Genomic DNA, 16,496 nt, shown 5'->3' with positions numbered 1-16,496 from the left:
AGATGAGCCTGTAGACACCTAGACACCTGTACCCACCCAGTTTAGCGTCACTTGGGCTTGTGAGCAATCAGATGGATGACGGGGATCATTCATATCTGGCCTGATGCATGGTCCACCAATGAGAGACACTCTGTTGTTGGATGTAATCATTAACCTGCTGGCTGGAACATGATGGATTGTTGGGACCGGTTGACAGACGGTTGTCAAGGGAAACTAACAATGTTGAGCAAAAAGTAACTCCAGCTTCCAGTTAGGAGGAATCAAAATGCGCTTAATTCTGACGTTGTGATGGTTATGATGGTACTGGTGGTGGTATGGCACAGAGACCATTTGTCATCCTCATCCACAGCTTGCCATTTAACTTTTCTATTTGTCAAATCCCCCAGCTTACATTTAGTACTACATTGATAACAAGAGAGAAAAAAACTAAAAAATCCTCCATCAGGAATGACACAAAATATATTTACTTGCTGTTATTCTACAGGTTAGGCTTATCTATGATGTCTGGCTGTAATGTATTAAAAATAGTGAACTGTGAATTATTGACAGGGACTACATTTATTGTTCAGTTACAGTCCTGCACCACTCCATCTTCATTATGGTTATGTTCTTTTGCAGAGGGTTTTGTCCAAAGCGACATACAATCATAACAATAAACATTCATACATTTTTTTTTTAAATAGTCATATAGCCGACATAAAAATACAAATACTAGTGATAGGCTAAAATATTCATTATTAATTATTAACATAATAATAATAATAATAATAATAATAATAATAATAATAATAATAACAATAACAATAACCATAAACAGCTGTGACTGTAAGAAGAAGTAGTTTAAGTAATACGAGTAAGACATGAGGTAAACAAATAAAAAAAAACTTTAAAAAAAACTATTGATAGAACAAAGACAAAATTCGGTAAATCATTCCACCAATAAGGAATCACAGACAGTCACGATATTGTGTTACGTTGGACCAAGGCTACTGCTGTTTGCCTAAATTATCTAGGCCTACCTAGGGGGGAAAAAAAACTTAATTATATTAAGGAGTGCCTTACGCATTTCTTTCTGATTCTGTCCTTTTCTACCTCCAATTAAAAAAAAAAAACTATTATGAACAATAAGAGCAGTATCTATTGCTGATGAGCACCTCTTACCACTATGCCAAGAGATTAAGATCAACTGTTTATCAAGAAGCGTGCATGATTATACACACAATTGCATTACTTGAAACAAGGCTGATTTTATTTTTCTCAGCTGATCTCAGAGTGCAATTTAGATTTAATTGTGAATGATTTTAAAGCTACTTATTTGTTTGTAGTTCACTGGATCGGACTAGTTGAGGGAACAGCGTGTCAAAAGTCAAGTATTGGTTGAGATGAAATCACAGAGTGAAAATCTGATATCAGGAATGAATCAAGGACGCTTACTCTCACCTTGAACATTGGACCATTACCTTAAAGAACCATGTTGATCTGTTTGCTAGGTCATGTAGTATGGTAGACTCTCTGATATGGTACACACTCTGATTCTGATTACAGTATTTCACACTTCACGGTATACAGTAGGCAATGGCTTTCAATGAGAGTTATAAGCTAATGAGAAATTAAATGAATAGAAATAAATCCATTAATCCATTAATATATAACTAATGAGGTTTGCATATTCAGACAGTGTATTAGAAATCTATAAAGCCTCTATTTTATGGTAATGGTTATGGGATTTGCCGCTTTTGTCCAAAGCTACATACAATAACAACAATTCAATAATTACATTTAACAGTAAACAATTTAAAAAGCTGATAAGACTACATTAAGGAGAATAGCAATCACAAACAACAATGTCAATTCAATCAATAGCCTAATGAAAATAAACAAATATACTATAATATACAAACCATAACGCATAAGAAATTCTTAATAAACTTAGTGCATGTTGAACAGATATGCCTTTAGACCCCTCTTGAAAAACCCAAAACTATCACAGGAATGGAGAGCACTGGGCAACTCATTCCACCAACATGTAACCACTGAGGAAAAGAGTCCTGAATTTGACCTATAGCGTTTATGGCTGGTCGACAAAACAGACGCTCATCAGAAGACCGCAGTAGGTGGTTGGGGATCTTAATTACTGAATTAAGATAGCAGGGAGCAGAACCGGTCAGTGTCCTATAGTATTTTGATCCATACCATGCTGGTGTCAAGCGACCTTAGTAGATGGGTCTTCAGTGAGTGGTCAGGTGGGTCCTAAGATGAGTTGTGCACAAGCCTGATGCCCCGACGTGAAGTCGATGTCAGAAATCAAACAGGCATGTGGGCAAGAGTGAGAGAGGAGCTTGTGAAGGACATCCTTGCAGCTGTGATTCGACCATAGATCAAGCCTGTAGAACACTGCTGTACAGAGGATCTACACTGTACAGTGTTGAATCTCATGTAGTATACTGGTGAGATTTTTTCTTTACTATATCTGTAATCTGTTGCTTTTGTCTTGCTCTGGAATCCAATTTCATTTGATTGTTCTATCAATTTATGGATAAGGGTCCTCTGCCGAGTTGGTTAATAGTATGCTTATCTGAGTCTGAGTCTGATGCTTATCTGAGTCTGTTCTTAATTTTCAGATTTGAAAAGAGTGAGATTCAGTTCAGCATGGCCATCCTATTCCAAGACCAGAAGGTATTCTATAGTCTGTACGGGGGGGGGTTATAAGCAAAAATAAATAAAAATAGAATGACACGAGAAGTTACTAAATGGTCAAAACTGTCTAAACTGTCTAAAAGTGCCATTCTATAAGCAAAAATAAATAAAAATAGAATGACACGAGTAGTTACTAAATGGTCAAAACTGTCTAAACTGTCTAAAAGTGCCATTCTGTTTCCTTATCTGGTGCTCTTATCTGGCTTCTGCTGGCTGTGCTCCATTCCTCCCTATCGAGGACTCATCTTTCTCAAGGTTGGTCTTAACTGATTCTGGATGGAGAGCAAAGGCAGTGAGATATCACCTATCATCAGCTCACAGGTTTTAGCAGGGGCTTATAAGCAATAACACATATGATACAGATCTGCTAAGTTCTCAGTGACATTCTCAATCACTCTCTCTTTATGTTTTCAACATTTGTAGGGTGGTGTGGCATTGTCATCGCACAGAGAGTCTTTCAGCACCAAGCTTAATGTTAATTGTATCAATCTCATTCTATGACAAATTTGCCTGTTTTACAGTGTTGTCCCTACTTTTTGTCAACCCTGCCTGACTATAGAATGCTATTCACAACTAGGATATGTTAACCTTTTGAGGATAACTTTTCAAAATAACTTTGTGGTTATAAAGTAGAAAGATAACAAAATGACTGATTCATGAACTTAATTTGGCCATGGAGTTCATGCCTAAACACTGTCAATAATTATATAGTATAATTTTGACCATTAATTCTGTCAGTAACATAAAGGTGGATTTTGTCAAAGAGAAATTGAGGTTGTGAACTGTATCTCTGTAACCATATGTTAGATACATATATTGTCACGACTCACACTTGTGTGACATAAAATCAACTTGCAATAATTTGTATACTTAGGGACCGTTCGGTATTTATGGAATGGACCACCGGAGGAAAATAGGGGAGGGTCATGTCTTTTTATTCTTTGTTGAAGGGAGGGTCACCCAACTTTTTTTAGTCTAGGAGGGAGGGTCACCCAACTTTTGTATTCATGAAAACAGCAAAATTTGTGTCCGAATCCCAGGACATAACGCACTGGACCTCATAATTGGCTCGAGATAATTCCAAAGGGGAAAGATAGGCTATTTAAAACGTAAAAAGTTTAAACAAAGCTTCCCGATCTTTGACATTGCGATCAGTGACTGGCATCGGGTGAACGAAGCTTTTCGAAGTTGAATAGGCTATTAAAAACTATTTGGCCACCTGCAAGCTGGCCTATGATTTCATTGCTGAGTTTGCGGCAAGGTAAGCAAGAAAATGTTTTTTTTTCTGAGTCAGGATATGGCGAGTCAATGTCATTTATTTGTCCAATGTTAGCCTATACAGACCATAGTGCACATCTTATCAATAGTTTGAATGTTGTGTGTGTTGCTCATTGACAAATAGTGCTCAGCACAGTGTTCGCCTTTGTTACACTATTTGGTTTCGTGGTGTAGCCTACCCTATGATAAACGGCTTATATGGCCAAATATGTGACTCAGCTAATATTATAGGCTATACATTTCCCCCTCTTAAAGACAAGCTGGTGTAGCCTATTAGCCTACTATTACAATGCACCGACAGGTACGTGTAAAGTAGGCTATGATTTTATGCACATAAGTGAAAAGGGCCTCTCACCAGTCAAGTTCGCACAGGGCCTCGCACCCCCTTGCGACGGCCCTGCAAGCTCCTCCTAAGACAGCGGGGGGGAAAGTTAAAATACGTGATAAACCCGGAAAAAGTTGACAGGTAGGCTATCCAGGTGATTATTTGTGAAATTGTGTGAAACGACAGCCTTTTCAAGGCATTTCAAGGAAGGAATGGTAGCATGCAAGTTCCCAAATTGACCCAGTACAGAAGGCATCAATAAATTGTTGGTCATGCGTTTTTTCTCAATCACTTTGGAGGGTCATAGAAAAAGTTCTTGCTGGCGAGGGAGGGTCACGTCTTTTTTGACTAACGCTCCCAAAATTCCTCCGGTAGCCCCTTAAATAAATAACGAACAGTCCCTTAAAGGATATTGTTGAGTGTGCTGTTTACATGACTATGTTATCATAGTATCATATATTTCCTGACTGTAAGCCAAGGTTTATACATTGTTTTTGCAACATTTCTTCAGCAATGAGGTGAAAGCACAGGGGTGAATTATACATAGAAATGCATTTGTTTTCTTAATTATTTTTTATGTGTGAAGCATAATCTGATTCTAATTCATTGGGCTATTGAGCAATGTGGTTAATACAGGGGTGTGGTTAATATATGTTTTTTTTTTTTCATTTGCATAAAACACTGTCCTGCAGCTTGCACAATCTGTCTAATATATGGGAAATTACTGTAGAAATACAGTGTTATTTAAGTAAAGTCAAAATTCGATATGCCCTGTCAACTTCTTTCCATATCTAATCAGTGATTCCATCACACTTAGCATTGATGGTTCCAACGTCATCTCCTCCACTCACGTCCACAAACATTGGAATCATCTTGTAACCATCTCCTTCTTATCAACCCCTTCACCAAAACTGCCTTCTTTCACCTCTGCAACATCGCTTGCCTCCTCCCCTCTCTGTCCAGCTGAAACACCCATCCATTCCCTCATCACCTAGATAGATATAGAGATGGAAATATACTTTATTGATCCCCAAGGGGAAATTCAAGGTCCCAGTAACTTAAGACATCACACACAACATCACACACAACATACAGTACATTACATGACTAATAAAGACAGTAAAATATACTAAAGATACTAAATCAAGGATCCACATGAATGTACCCAGGATGTATGAGGTGCTTGCAGTGAAAGGGCAAGGACTGACCCTACTGTATGTTTCTATGTTTCAGTATGCAGTGGTAAGGTGCTCTATGAGGTGTGTGTCATGGTGGTAGTGCAAATAAGTCCAACAGTGCAACGGTGCAGGGATTAAGTTTAGTGACCAGCAATATGGACAATATAAGAGACCCGTATTAAATATGGACAATATAAGAGAAAAATGTAAACATAGTAATATAAGAATTATAGCAGCAGTGCAAGGATAGGTTTGAAGTAATAGGGTATCAGCCACCAGCCATTAGCCTCCAGACTGGAGTACTGCAACAGCATTCTCTACGGACTACCTAAGAAAATTACCAATAAACTTCAATATGTCCAGAGCTCGGCTGCCCAGCCAACACATCACTTATGTCCTCCATAACCTCCACTGGCTCCCAGTCAAACACAGGATTAACTTCAAAATACTTCTCCTCACATACAAAGCTCTCAATAACCTTGTCCCTCCATACATCTCTGGCCCCTTTATCCACTACATTCCCACCCACCGCCTCAGGTTTCACTACCATTGTCATTTCATTTATTTTCATTATAAAATCAATCTCTAGGTATGGTGAAGGACATATGATGATGTGGGGCTTTTTAATTCCATTAATTAATTTATTAAGGCATTACGATCAATTTCCAAAATATGTTTTTTTATTCCTCTTTTTAGTCAACTTAAGCATGGGTGTATTGATGTGCACTATATACAGTATACAGGGATGTAGTGGAGGCTAAACACAAGTAAAAACAGTTTATCCACCTCTGAAATTTTAGAAAAAGAGTTTATCCACCTTTCAAAAGAGTTTACTCACCAATTGCAACTTTTAACATTCAAAAATCACACTGTATTATCCACATTCACAATATGTACACTCATCAACACTCTATTCAATCCATTAAATATTACTGTAATAAACATTAGACAATAACCTCCACCATCATCAAACATGTTCTGAATGCCTTTTTAAAAAATCTGATACCGCATGGCACAGTCCATCTTACCGTGATCACAGAATTCATAGTTTACTCACCGCTTATTTGACCACTACACTTATGTAAAGGCCTTTGGTAATTAAAACAACCCCACAATAGCACAGCCCCTCCACCATAATTCTCATTAGGCATGGGGTTCTTTTCAGTATAGCCATTCTTCTATGTACACCAAACACACCTAAAGTGTTTCTAGCCAAAGAGCGCAATTTTCATTTCATCTGACAATTAATAGACCACACTTCCAGACAAAGTCACTGTACCATTCAGTAACTCCATGCCATTCACATTGGTAATTAAATGACTGGACAGGTGTTTACATGCCCTCTAAATAATCTATTAGCAGTGAGGTCACTTTTTGAAGATTTTTTTGGGGACTTGGTGACCCCAAGATGATACCTTTGTCTGTAACTCTCCAACAGTGGTTCTTGCCCATCTTACCATCCTCCATACTGTAGGGGGGCAAGGTAACCATTTCCAGATAATTACATTAGGGTACTGTATTATGCTGTTATGTATGTATATATTATTATCTTTGACTTTATCTGGTTACCCTTCCCTGTAACTGGAACTGCGACTGGATGTCCTTGGTGATAGCATGGAGTCCAGTGGTTAATATGTTTATTAGGACTGTAGGCTGTATCTCACAGAACCTCTTTTCTGATCCAATGACACTCTCTGACTCATCAATCAGTCACAGAACCTCTGTGTGCTGCGCATTTATATGTGTTTCTAAAAGCTACATGATCACAGGAGGATATCACAGTGATTCATCTAGAATTCAGTGTATGCTGGATCATTTAAGCACTGTAAAAATGTGATTAATAGCCTGGACTTTTATTGCTTCAATCGCCAAACTCAACCTGCTTTTATTTGGACCAGCCTGGCCTTTAGTTAGCCTGGAGATTCCAGACCCTGGTAGATTAAGGGTCTGGCCACGAATAATGTCATGGCCCAACTCGACGGGCGGCACCAAACATGCATTTGAAAATCTCACTGCATGCAATTGGATAACACAATACGACCAACGTTTACTGACTGATTCCGGACTTCGACGCAATTGGATAACACTAACTAACTGATCTAATGATGTGTATTGCATGTGACTTAGTGACTTACAGAGACCAATTGCAGGGACAGTCGGTGGGGCCTTAAGCAGTCGAAAGATTTGATCATTCATTATAACCCACAGTGTAATATAACTCAGATTAGCAAGAATTACACCAAGCAGTCAGTGTCCTTGATAACTTGTTTTTGGTTGGGTCAACCTGTTCCTCTTATCAGTTTTATGATCTCATTGCTGGCTCATTCATACAGTCTCCCATCTACACACACACACACACACACACACACACACACACCCTTGATAGAGCATTGGTAGCACAAATGTCAAGACACACACCCAGTCACCCACCTGTGCCTGACAGTGGCTGCCAGAGGGAAGTACCAGGGCTGCATGTCATGCCGCTATCTGGCGGCGCTCACCTTTACCTCCTCTTCCACCCTTATCTCCCGTTCCACCATCATGCCAATCAGAGGCATGATAGCTGTTGATGTTGTTTTTTATTCAGCTCCTTTCCTTCGTCCTTGGCCCACTTGGCCCACGTGCAGGCAGTCGATTACTGAGTGATTAGATCAGGCAGGCAAATTAACAAGTGAAAGGATAGAAAGAAGGAATAACTGTCGCAGCACTTCACAAGCTACAGTATTCATCCCCTTGGATATTTCCACTTTTATTTGGTCTTTTTTACAATCATTTACAGAAATTCCCTCTTTAATGTCAAAGTGAATGCAATATCATATTACATATCATCTTACATATTATATTACACTGAAAATGAAATGATATATGGTTGACTAATGATTCAAATAAAATATCAGTTCTAGTTTTATCAGTTCAGCGCCAGGGCGTTACTGTGTCTTCAAGATGAAGATAAATTTATGAAATTGTCCTGGGGTTGACACTCCTGAACCTTTGAATTTATACTCTTCAGTAAATGTGCAATGTGCAAAATGTGCAAATTTATACTCTTAAGTAAATGTGCAATTTCTGCACACTTTCAGTCAGAGAATAGGGCCCACAGTATGCCTATAACACGCATGCATGATCTGTTCCCTCACTTATTATCATCTGCATGAAAACATTTAACTCACAAGGGAAATGGACATGGCCATACTGTAGGTTACCCGAAACTACATTTTGTGTGGACATCATAGTGTTAAAGACAGAGATTTAGGCCTATCCAAATAGATTTCCAGCTTAGTGCATTAGCTGAGTGGAGGCAGTAGAGGCAGTGGTTCTCAAACTGCCATGATCAAAGACGCTTGAGTGGGTAAGAGCCAGGTGTGTTTGGTGTATTATTAAGTATTATTTATGATGATTTACACAGCGGTCAGATTTTGTAAAGGTCTTCAAGGGAAATTCTTGCTTTTCATAAATGGTGTATTTTTTCTCACGAAAGCATAGAATCACTGACTAACAACACAACTAACTAGCTACGATGGGAGGGAAACGGGGGGACAAACACTACCGTTTTGAAAGTTGAGGGAGACACGCCCCCCCCCCCCGTCCACCCCCCCCGTCCACCCCCAAATAATGCCCCTGCTCAGTGCTGTGCTTGACACTGTGGATTATAAAATAGTATAGTATAAGTATATATACTCTTTTGATCCCGTGATGGAAATTTGGTCTCTGCATTTATCCCAATTTGTGAATTAGTGAAACACAATCAGCACACAGTGAACACACAGTGAGGTGAAGCACACACTAATCCCGACGCAGTGAGCTGCCTGCTACAGCAGCGCTCTGGGAGCAGTGAGGGATTAGGTGCCTTGGCACTTCAGCTGTTCCTACTGGTCGGGGTTTGAACCGGCAACCCTATGGTTACAAGTCCGAAGCGCTAACCAGTAGGAATTAAGGTCCTTAATTCTTTCAGATTTTATAGACAAGGCAATGTTTCCATTGTCACCATTGTCAGTTATGAATCTAATGGAGTGGTTATGACATGTGGAATCCCCCAGGGATCAGTTCTCGGGCCTACTCTGCTCATGCTGCATTTAGGTCTAATTCTACATAAGAACAACATTGATTCTCATAGTTATGTGGATGATACAGATATGTCATTCTTATCTTCAACCAATGTTCTCAATTTTCAGAGTAAATGAATAATTGGATGAGCCATTTTATTCAGTTAAATAAAGACAAAACAGAGGTTATTGTGTTTACAAAGAGACGATAATTAAGTCTAACAACTAGAATAAGTAGAAACAACAGAAGTTGTATGAAAGGACTTTTCATTGAAGGTACACAGATTGATAATACATTTAGACAATGTCTGAATGGGATGAAAAAGAAAATAAACAGCTAAAAGTGAAATGAAATTAGAAAGAAGAAACATCTGACAAAAACAGAAGTCAGTGAGAATGTAATAAACAAACAGGATTAAAAGTGATATATGAGTAAAGCAATAACATAAAACAAGAGAACAGAAAGTTAAAAGTTAACCAAATGAAAGCAATAATAAAGTCAGATTTCCCTTTTACCTGCTATACTATATCAAAGCAATCACCAAAACAGAATTTCCTTTGGACATTTTGTCGTGGTATTTACAGATCTTAAGTGTGTAGAGCTTGTTGTGTTGCATGCTTGTTTGGTGTTGGGTTTGCTGTCTCTCACCTGGGGGTCTCCTGAGCTGGGTGTTCCGTGGTTCTATTCAATCTCCCGATTCTCATCATCTCATCAGCGGCCACTTCTGGTTTGGGACAAATCGGTGAAAACAAACATATGCGCTATATATCAAGAGCAAATGACAATACCACAGTGTTGAGAATACTGAAGAGAATCAGCCAGTATCCTCTGCAGTACCCTCCATTTTTACATGATACTTTGACTGTATCATACTAACTTGTACTAAATGTGAGTTATTTGTATAAATACATTCCTCTTTGTCAACTGTCAACTGTCAGGAACCATACACTTAATCACCATCAAACGTGTATTTAAAATGCTCGTTATAACTTGGTTTTGTACCAGCATACATGTTTACAATGTTTTGCTTATAATCACACTAACCTTCTCTTCATTATAATGTCTAAGAGCACTTGGAAGTGCTGTTAAAAAAAGCCATAACGTTTTGCAGTATTTTGCATCTTTCCCTATTGCTTTTGTTCTCTGCTAGCTGGAAGTGAGACTCAAATGAGTTATAATGGCCTGCTGTTGAACAACAGTTCTGTTTTATGAGAGCTGTAGAGTCCAGTCGAGTCGGGCAGGGTGGGACTGTGGACCAGGGCTGGCCCAGTTTCAAGAAAGGTTATTGGCCTGGAGGTCATTGCATTGCCTGTCTAAGCTACGGATCTTGTGAGGTAGGGGGTTGAGCAGCAGAGATAGTCACCAGGACAAGATAGATCCAGTACGAAGAAAAATATTTATCTAAAGCTGCTCATAAGCACTATTTATAGTGACAGTGACAATTTTACAGATCTGAAATGAAGTGAATGTTAATCAAAGCAGAATGATAGCACTGTGGCATTGCTGACATGAGTATGTGTGTCAGAACATCACTTAAGAAGTGAGAGAAGAACATCACTTCAGAAGATGTAGTAAAGCCGTTGTGCTATAGATTTAGATAGATAGATATAGAAAGCTGTTTGCTATCCCAGTATGAACAGAGACAAAGAGACAGACAGAAAGAGAGAAAGGGAGAGAAATTATGTGCATATGTTCAATATATGTTCAGATGTATATTATTTTTTAATGCTATTACTTTATGTACAAAAAGCCGTTTCCGTAAAGCACTGAATTTGAGTTTGAGAGAGAGAGAGAATTCAGAGAGAGATGAAAGAGAATGTTTGATGAAGCTGGTTACAGACATGATGAAATGCCCATCATGCCACAGTGCTGCATGAAACAGAGAGGGTTATGGTGCTCTGAAGCTTGCCTACTTCACACTCTGTTTGTCCTCTATAGGCACCCATAGACGTGAGGACTGGTGAATAGGATACAGGACTGGTTAGAATCAGAGGGCCCCCTTCAGCAAACACCCATCAGCCGAGATAACAACTGTACCAGCAGCCCCTCCTTCTCCCTGACAGGTGATCTGATACACAATCTACTTAGGGTTGTGTGTGTGTGTGTGTGTGTGTGTGTGTGTGTGTGTGTGTCTGTGTGTGTGTGTGTATGTGTGTGTGCACATGTGTTTTATCTACACAAAGGTTAGTTGCCACAGTAAAAATTGTAATGCAGAGGAAGATTATGCGTATCACTGGTCCCTTCCATTCAAAGATTTATGGTCTGCCTGTTTCATCACAAAATGATGGTTGTACTGTATCTATCTTTAAAAAAAAAAGAAAAAAAACCTTGAATTTCCCCTTGGGGATCAATAAAGTATCTATCTACAGTATCTATATCTATCTATCTATCTCAGTCATTCATACATTTTTAAACTGCTAACAAAAAGTGATTTTTAATGTTTTTGCCATAATAAAAAAAAAATAACCAGCCAAACTGAATTAAGCGAACAATAATCTATTTCCTTTACTTCCATTTATTGTGTTATGTTTCTAAAGGTAATGTCCAGAGTGGGCTACAAATATTTCCCTCTACTGAAACTCAAACACCAGGGCGGTTACATGTATGTGTCCACAGCGATACCTTGGTCATGCTGCCCAGTCTGGGGATCAGTGACCCTAATCGCATGGCAGTCGACCAACTTCTGCAAGCATTTAGTCGTAGCCCTTTTTTTTTAATCCCTCTTGATGAAAACAAACCAGTGTCGCCATGAGGTAGCCTACTACACCAATCAATTTCACAACAAGAGGGAAAGAAAGAGAGAGAGAGAGAGAGAGCAAGAGAGAGAGGGAGAGAGAGAGAAAACAGCATTGAAAAAAAGAAGAAGAGCAGACAACAGTAGAAGACAAGAAAAGAAAGCAAAGGACGGATGTTGGATCTAATGGGTCTAATGGGTCTAATGAGTCTCTTACTCTCAGTGTTCTACCAGTGACTCAAAACTTTTTCAGTTGGCATTTACATGTCCACATGACTAACTGTGGTTAATGATTAATATTAAAACAACTAGATGTACCGCAGAACGGTACAAAATATGACCGCCGCCCAGTCCAGCACATTTTTTCCACAAAAATAAGTCACGCTTAAAGGCATATATGATTCAAACTGTCTCACTGCATTGCATTATGCACACTCAATTCTCACTGGTATCTGCTAGACAACAAGTAACAAAACATGATTAGTTCATAGATTTCACATGTAAAATACATTTTATACAACCCCATCCCCATCTTGCCTGTTCATAATTCTAAAAAAATTCTTGAATTGTGTGCATGTGTGCGTGTACATGTTTATGTTTATGTGTGTGTGGGTGGGTGTGTGTGTGTGTGTGTGTGTGTGTGTGTGTGTGCGTGTGCTTGTGTGTGCCTGTGTATGTGCCTGTGTGTGTGCATGTGCAGGCATGCGTACATACAGCATGTCTACTGTGTGAGTATGTGTCATACGTATGATTACTGTGAATGTATGCGTGTGCGTGTGTATCTGTTTATGCACATGTGTACAGTAACATAAATTAATTTATTGTGTGGCCCCCCATGAACGGAATTCCACGAAACTTGGGCGTGCATTCAGAGGGTTTCATAATGATCCTACACTTCCAATTTCGTGCAGTTTTGACCATGTTAGGTCACAGATACCTGCGATTACAACACCTCATTTTTACTTTTTTGTTTTTAACTAGGTGGCGCTATACATGAAATGAGTGGTTATGGAATGGGTTGACATGGCCCCTTAAGATCAACATACAAAAAAAAGGTGGTTCTCGAGATATTCACAGTAAACTGTGTCTGCCCTACCCTCCTTTCGTGGGGTCCAGTACAGCGGGGGGGCTACAGATCAAAACGAAAAACGATGGTTCCGTCCTATCCATGTGGGGTTACATGCCCACCAAGTTTCGTGTACGGTCACTAAATGTACACATAAATTATTTTATTTTAAGGCCCCCCATGAACTAAAGTTCACAAAACTTGGCATGCATTCGGAGGGTGTCATAATGATCCTATACTTTCAATTTCATGCAGTTTTGACCATGTCAGCCAGAGATATTGTGATGAAAACCCCTAATTTTTTGCTGTGCGGCGGTCATAATTATGCAATCGTGAAGCTTATTTAAAAAATATATCAACCACCAAATGCATGCAAGGAATCTCTCCCCCCCTCTCTCTTTTTGTTTTTAAAGTGTTATGAAGTATAAGGTGTTTTATGTATGAATATTTATGTAAATTTGTACAGTGTTGGTTTTGTATGAGGTGAGTCATGATTCCATGGTTTGAGGACTGATCTGTCTCTGTCTCTGTCTCTCAATTTTCAATTCAATTCAAAAAGCTTTATTGCATTGACAATATTCGTAAAGAAAGTTTTGCGAAAGTATACAATATCTACAACTCATCAAAACATAAAATACTGTAGCTACTTTTCTCAACCACAATCAAAATAAATCTCAAGGACCAAATATTTTTTGAGTTGCTATGGCTAATTTTTTTCACTCTGGACTATTTTCACCCTGGTACAAATAATGTACGCTATTTCCATCACTGTATAATTAGAAGTGGATGCTATTCGTACCCTGGTGTTTACATAGTAATGTGTGCTATTTACACCCTGGTGTATGAACTAACTAATTGTTGCAACCAAAACTTCCATGCAGAGACGTTGGTACATGCACTTATACTTCTACTTATCTCTGCCAAAACACTATACATGGGAATCGAATCCCATACTCCCACGTACTAAACCATTACGCTAACCACTTAGCTAGCTGCTTTCATATCCTGTAGGGATATTGCAGGCAAACTTATAGTTCATAGGCCTGAGCGTCATAATCACAAAATTTCCGTTAACTAACAAACTGATGGTTGTATATATGCATTGACTGAACAAAGATTATGAAAATAAAACACAACTTTTTCACCAGAAAATTCATCAGAACAGGTATTAGTGCTGAAACCTTTAAGAATTCTTCACTTTCTGCTGACAAAAAAATGAATGTCCACCATGTTTTTTTTTTGTGTGAGCACAACATATTTGTTGTCACGCATCATAAAGGGTGCGAATAGCCCAGCTGTGTGGCCAAGGCTAATTGTACAAGGGGTGCAAATAGTCACTCCGAAAAAATTTACAATCGTTTGTATACAACACATGTAAAACAGACAAAATAAAAGAGAGATGGTGTATCAGACTGGGGGAAGAATTGCATCCACTCTTTCTCTCTCTTTCTCTTTATATTTTTGTGTCTATCTGTCTGTCATAGAAATCACACAGGTTTGCCAAATGTCCTGACACACAATACTTATATTTTCCACACCCCAGACCTCTGAGTGTTCATTCTGAACTTTCTCTAATGACATAGAAATAAACATCCCACTCACTGCTTTAATACCAAACCACTCACACAATTTCAAAGATTGAATCATCAAACACAGACACACTGACTCCACAAACAACAGTGAGAAACAATCCAGATGTCCCTGAGTTCATTATGAGACTGCCTAAGTTACCGTAATTTCCCAACTATTAGCCGCGGTTTATACATTGATTTTGCAAAATTTCTCCAGCTATGACGTTAATACACGGGGGCAGTTAATATGCTATTTAATATGACAGTCCTGCGGTTTATACACAATGCGGCTAATACACAGGAAATGACTGTGCTTGTCCTTTGGTTTGGATCCTCATCACGCCATACTGTACCACACACACATTTGCTCCATATGCATGGGTGTGTGTTTCTTATCGCATCACTAGGATCCCAGCTATCAGAATGGCACTGTAAGGCCACTGATAACTCTGGTGAAGATGATAGCTGAGGGCAGTGTGATTATGAAAAGCATTTCATAACTCAGCTACACTTATGGTTGACAGAAGTCATCACACATGAATTACTTTAATCACAGGATCTCCACAAGGTGGCATTCTCCACCATTTTTACCTTGTACTGTATAAACCAATGTAGCAATAACTGTCAAAACGAATAGCCATGAGAGAAAATGCTTCATGCTGTCTACAGTACCATAAAAGTGGTTCAGGACTATTGAACCACTTTAACAAGTATTGACTGTTATTTTCATTTTGTGCACATGACCTTGTTTAACTAAATGAAGCCAACACTTAGGATTAACCGAGCAGTCATTGGATTTTTTTCCACCCTGGTGGTCCCACGCCTTAGAGTGGGGGGTCTCTTCTTTCCGATAGACGTCAGGTAGGCAGGTGCCAGAAAGGGCTGGGGGTTAGGTGGGTGAAATCTGGATTATGGTGTGCTTTTCAATGATGTCATGCAACTGGGTGAGTAGGCAGCCCACAGCGGAAGGAACCCCTGCCACCTCGCACATGCTCACAACGTACAGTGTGTCACAATGAAGAGTGTTTCCGAGAGTGACTTCACCGTTAAACCCCCTCATGTTCTTTTTCATCTGCCTTTGTTCTTTGTCACACGGCTAGTGGTTGTTCCTCAGGAAGCACAGAAGGAGAGTCAGAGGCGTACAACACGTCTGTGTCTCACTCGTGTCTCTGCCTACCTGTCTCTCTGTGTGTGTGTGTGTGTGTGTGTGTGTGTGTGTGCCATCTTACAACTTTTACATTGCTCATCACATAGCACACACATACAGTACACACATACAGTGCTCTCTCTCTCTCTCTCTCTCTCTCTCTGACACACACACACACACAGGCACACACACACCTCACACACACACACACACACACACACACACATACACACAGACCTGTGTGCTTGTATCCCAGCTGTCACCTTTTTTGGTTTGGTCTGAACTGACAACAAACATCTGTTCTGATATATTTTAAACAGACAGAACTAATCAAACATAAGCAAAGATAAAAACAAACAATACATTAAAAAATATATACAAATTACTCACTACCCCTATCTCCACCTCTCTGTCTCTTCCTCCCTCCTTCCCTCTCTCTCTCTCTCTCTCTCTCTC

This window comes from Alosa sapidissima, chromosome 8 (genome assembly GCF_018492685.1).
Source record: "Alosa sapidissima isolate fAloSap1 chromosome 8, fAloSap1.pri, whole genome shotgun sequence".
Classification (NCBI taxonomy): domain Eukaryota; kingdom Metazoa; phylum Chordata; class Actinopteri; order Clupeiformes; family Clupeidae; genus Alosa; species Alosa sapidissima.
This window is presented reverse-complemented; position numbering follows the sequence as displayed.